Source organism: Lissotriton vulgaris, chromosome 2_1, assembly GCF_964263255.1.
Source record: "Lissotriton vulgaris chromosome 2_1, aLisVul1.2, whole genome shotgun sequence".
Lineage (NCBI taxonomy): Eukaryota > Metazoa > Chordata > Amphibia > Caudata > Salamandridae > Lissotriton > Lissotriton vulgaris.
The window spans coordinates 1087683546-1087689545 of NC_141687.1; positions in this window are offsets into that span (position 1 = coordinate 1087683546).

The window sequence follows — 6000 nt, forward strand, 5'->3', positions numbered from 1 at the left end:
TAGCAGAATCATGGACTGGTTGGGCCCTATAAGACAGTTTGTAGTAGCTGGCTAACTACTCCACTATCTGTGAATCAGTGTCACAGGAGTCTCCTGTTTCATTGATTAGTGTTGACACCCAGTGGGCCTCCAGTTCCCTTCTACTCAACCATTCTAGGAGCTTACCAACCTTATCCCGAGTCTCATACAAGCAATGCAGTGTGGCCAACATTTGTTTTTTTTCCCCTTCCTGTGCAAGACCCTGGTATTCAGTTTGCCTGGCTGCGATCTGCCTAAGAATGAGGATGTCAGTCGTGGACCCCAGTGCTCCCTCTAGATGCAGGATCTGGGTTTGTAAATCCTCAAGTTCTGCTACTTCCCTCCTTTTCTTCTCTGTGATTAGATGTTGGGCCCTATCAAGATGCACAGTCTTGTAAGCCTCCAAAAATACAGTCTTAGAAGAAACACAACCCTCATATTCAGTGAAGTATAATTTAGTACCCATTTGGAGGTCCCTAGCAACCTCCCCGGTCCCTCAAGTCCCCAGGCATGTTGTTTCCACCCAGAAAAACCACAGCTCCTATACCTCCCTATCTTGACCAATATGGTTGAATGATTCAACAAGCCCCTGGCAAAAAGTCCCCTACTTAACCCACAGGGGAAAACATGTAATCCAGTCTGTATTAAACCTTATGGGACCCTGAGTAATACGAATACCTACTAGTTAAGCTGGTGGTCTCTATCAATCAACTGGATATCCCAGGCTCTGGACTAGCCTTATTCCTTTATGCCTTGAACAGGTATCGAGATGGATGACAGCTCATGTTTAAAACTTAATGGAGATAAAACAGAGCTGATGCTCCTGGGTAACCCCACTACCCTGAGCATAGACTCATTTTGGCCTAGCTGTCTGGGTCTAGCACCCTCCCCGAAAGAACAAATCAAGTGCCTGGGTGTATGGCTGGACCGCAATCATGATTTGAAGTAGCAAGCGCGTAAGGTTGCAGCCTGCTGTTATGGGATTTTAAGAATGCTAAGAAATATCCTCCACCTGCTACCTTTTTCTGCCAGAAGACTGCTGGTCCAAGCACTGATCTTGTCACACCTTGATTATGCTAAAGCCCTATATTTGGGAGCCCCACAACTCACCACCAAAAAATACAGATAGTTCAAAACTGAGCAGTATGTTTGCTCACGAATATCCCCAAACACCTTTCAGCTAAGCCTGCGCTCGCCTCGATCCACTGGCTTCCTATCCAGGAGAGAATCCAGTTTAAGGCTCTGGCAGGCAAGGGCCCGCCAATTATCACTTCCATTACTCAACCCTATTGCTCTAATAGGTCCCTGAGGTCAGATTCTAAATAGTTGGCAGTAGCAACGAAAATAAGAAAAGCACAAAGTAAATGGCATTGCTTCTCATAGAATGCTAAGTTGTGGAACGTCCTTTCCCTTCGTATCCGCCTTGAGCCAAATGATCTGACTTTTCTAAAACATTTAAAAATGTATCTGTTTCCCTAAAACTGCCCGGAGCTGGAGTGGCACTGCTGGTAGTGCTGGGATACCCTCGGGTAGTCATGAGCTTTAGAAATGGCTTTCAATTCATTCTTTAATGGATTACAGTGCCTTCACAAGCAGAACAAGCCCACAGACTCGGCAAAGTGAACCAATGCATTTGTCTGTGGGGGCACAACAGGGGTTCCAGAACAGTCGAGGTCTATGACTATAACATCATTAAAGTCGTCCCCCAAGAAATGTAGTGTGGAAGTTGACTCAAGGAGTATGTCTGTAAGTCTGGCTAGGGTAGCAGTTTGTAATCAAGGAGGTGTATATACGCTCAACAGGGTAAACTCAGTCCGCCCACTGTGACCTTGCACCCCTAAATTCCTGGGCCTATCCATGTTCAGGTCACTCAAAATGGAGGTTCTTCCTGATCAATATGGCAACCCCCCGGACCCAGTAGTGTATCTCACGTGTGCTAGTGTAGTATATGCCCCCCTTCCCCAGAAATAGGCTGCGTGTCCTGTGTAGGTGTGTCTCCTGGACTTTATTACCTTGGCGATTAACATTCCAGGTCAGGCCCCGTAAGGCCTGAGTCCTTTATGGGTTCAAGCTGTGCCATACGGTGAGGACAGTGTATTGTGCACTCGGGTGTCTCCCTCTGAGGTCATAAATATGTGTTTGTGTCTGTGTCTCTCCCCAGCTACACAGAAAAACATTAAAAGTACTCAACAAAGCCACCAGCTACCCCATTCCACCTCCATTGTCTCCCCTTAGAGCAAAACCACATTACCGAAGCAAAACTATGCTGAAAGAGAGTATGAGAGGTCTGTTGCCCACCACCTTCTCACAAACCCCAAATAATAACAGTTAAAATGCAAAAAGTTCACTCTCAGCTACTCCTAAGACCCCAGGGTGAGTTGGGGGGGGGGGTCAGGTCTCTCCGGACATCCCTGGCTTTGGGTTCATGTGCCATCTCTGTTGCATTGTCCCCCTGTCTCTGGGACCATTTGTCTCACAGAGCAAGAGTGTCTGGAGAGGTCATGCTCCAGCCTGGCAATTGCTAAGGCAAGTGGGTGTGTGCTCTCTGAATCCAGCGACAAGTCCCCCTCAGTGGGGCCTGGAGAAAAGACCTCCAGTGTTCTGTATTGTTTGCCATTTTTCTATGCCAATCTTGGCTTGCGCTCAGTTTCAGAGGATACCCTCAGTCTCTGCTCGAGCAGCGAACCTGACAGTGGAGTCCCTCTACATACAACCGTGGAGGCCCGACCCCATCTTCTCCTTTTAGCATGTTGTCCAAGGGTTTCTCACCCACTTCCCGGAAAGGGCTCAGGCCCTGCCGCTCTCCACCCGCCTCATCAGCCTCAGGTGTTCCTCCCACCAGGTCCATGCCTCCTCCAGTGATTGAAAGAAGATCACTTTCCCCTGATAGAGGACTATGCACTTTGCCGGAAACAGTAGCATGTATTGTAGTTGTCGGCTATCTGCAGCTGAAGGGTCCTGTCGCCATCTCAGGTGTGGTGTGGTGATCTTGGTGACGGCACAGAGGCCCTTATAACAGTTCCTCTCCACAGCAGCGGTGCCTCCATTAGTGCGGTGGGGCATTGCCCCACTTATATTTCGGCCCCCACAGCCTCCCAATTCAATGTAATACTACAAGTGTTTTGTTTTTCATTGATTTGCCACGGCCGGGTCGGTTACAGTATTAAGGGCTGGTCGAGGCCTGGAGAAGCAGGTGGAAGCCTGAGGAGGGGGTGTGGCTTAACAATATTGACAGACTGACTGACAAGTGTGCCTCAAATGGTTAGAGCGACAGACCCTGATGCAGAGGTCTAGCCCGGGACCAGGGTTCAATACCCCGCCTCGGCGGGTCTTGGGCTCAAAATTCCACGGACCTGATAATTCCCGCCTCGGTGCCTATTCCAATCATGGAGTCCCACTCTGCAACTCTGGGCAATAGCTTGCTTAATCTCCACAACGGCCCTCACAACGCTAAGGATGCCTGGCCTCCACCTTGGGGGTGCCCAGGAGTGGACGCCTCACAGGGAAAGCCAGGATGGGTTCCACAGCGGTATTCGTACAAGCGCCTTGAGACCCTTACGGGTGAGTAATGCGCTATACAAGTATCAATTTACATTTTTACATTTACACTGCGTCTCAAGTGCGCATGTCGGGTTGGACTGATGCAGGTCTCTGGCCAACCAGACAGGTGCACTAGAGGCAGATCACTGTTTCTTCACCTGTGTATACTGGGGCCGGGGGTGATTTAAAGCTGCAGCCCCCTGGCACAGTATAAGCGGTTATGTTGTCTGCCCAAACCAATCAAGGCGCTGCTGTAACAGGAGGAGCAGCGTCTGGATTGGATGAGAGACTGGTACAGTAGTTGCTAAGGGCCTCTGACAGTGTGTGCACCTAACGTCACACAGTGCAGGGGTGGGAGGAGGTTGTCTTTCTATCCCTCCCTCTCTCTCCTTTTCGACTTGTGTCACGAAGAGAGGTAACAGCCAGGCCGCACAGGGCATGCACTGCTTTGAAAACAGCTTCTTCTATCATCATCGTGCAGCCAGGTAAGTTAGTGAGTTGACTGTGAGTTGACCGTGTTAAACCCGAAGTAAGAAGTGCTGCGTACTGGTCTCATAATTGGCTTGAGGTCTGTTGGCTTAAGTGGTGGCTGTGCGTCGCGGCAGAGCCACTTTACCTTCAATTTTAATTAAAAGTGCTACAGTTCAAGCAGAAATAGGAATCATTTCACAACAGGTTTTTAAAAAGGGTTGCAGGTCTTTGGCCTTTGAAAAAACAGCTTGTTGACAAGACCGCGATGGAGATGGTCTGAGGTGCACGCCTCAGTCCCCTGAACGGCTAATATTTCTATATGGCCAGGGACTACCTAAACCCCCACTCCTTATTTAATGACATGAGAGGAATTTCTTTGAAAGTGGGGGTCGTACAACACCCGGCCGTATTTATTAAACATAAAATTAAACAAATATTGAAATAAACAAATATTTACATGAGTACGCAGAAAACATTTGCATTAAATTGATTACAATTGATAAATACAGATGTCAGATGGCTAACCTTAACATAATTCTAGTACAAAGGTATTTCCTATCCGAATCTAACATATCATCCATAATCATACAGCATTTACTTTTCTGCATATCCTATTTGGGCCTACGGCAGGGTCACTAACTGGTGTCAGATCCTTATCAATTAGCCACGCCCTCCAGTCGAAGAGTGCATGCGCAGAGGGCACGTTTACTGTGAGGGTACTTCCCCCTCCCCGGTTACCCCTGTACGCTCTATTAACTCCATTAAAGGGGGCCTTTGCATTTCTGTGCCATTTACTGGCGTCATTGTGCACATGCGGTGTGGCCAACCAGCCTAGAGAAAGGGTGACTCCCCCCTCCCCAGCACCCATCTAGGCAGCCTGCTGTAACTGCCCCTGGAGTTCTAGGAGAGACCACTAGTCCCTCCCCTTGGGCGACCCCATTCAAGAATTGCGCCACCCTCTAAGGACCTTAAATTTACTGCTCACCAATCATGACCTTACTGCCACTTGCTAGCATAGTTGACAGACTATCTGCCCCCCCCCAAACTTCCTCACTGGAAGGTCATGCCCCCCTGCCTTTAAAACCCCCCAACCAAGCCTCTATGTTTTTCTAGCAGGATTTCATTCCCTACCCTAGTCAGGTAGACCCCGTCTTTTAAGAAGCACGGCTCCCCCCTGATACACCCGTGGGCGATCAATTGTAGTTGTGGAGACCTGAACAATTTTCCTATTTTATAGTTGATCCTCCTTACTGAGTGATTCAACACTTTTACAGAATCTCCCCCCCCCCTCCATTTAAATCTGGGTACCATCTGAGACCATACTATGGTGCACCTCTGGCATGTCTTAGCTAACCAGCCCACTTCTGAGATTATGGCTTCCATCAGCCTCCTTCTAGCCAGGTTTACCAGATCATTCCCACCCAAGTGTAGGATAACTATGCTGGGTGGAGGCCCATGCTTACCCAAAATATCCATGACAAAACCCCTGAACTGACTAAGGCAGAGCCCCTCTTTCCCATGAAATGACAAGCTAAAACCGGCCTGTTCAACTCTCGCCTCGGTGCCTATTCCAATCATGGAGTCCTGAAAAGAAAACTGCATTCAAACGTCTTACATATGAGTGGCCAACCACCCAAACAACATGTGGTCCTGCTTCCTGTGGATGTGCCTGTCCTTGTATTGGGTCTTGCGGCTGATGCACTGCTGCCAGTTTCCCCCCTGCATGACAGGTTTGAGAAACTGTAAATGCAAGCAGAGATGAAACATGCATCAGTACAAGTGTGAATAGCCCTACTCACAGCATGTGTAGCCGCACATAGCGCTTATAACAATTGGAGGACCACCTCCCAATCCTTTTTACACTGCTGCTGTGCAAACCTCTAGCTGTTGTTTCAGTGGCAGCCCCTATTCTGAAAGAGTGAGTTCCAAAACACCTAGGATCCAAACCTGCCCTGTTTATTGCCATCTCCA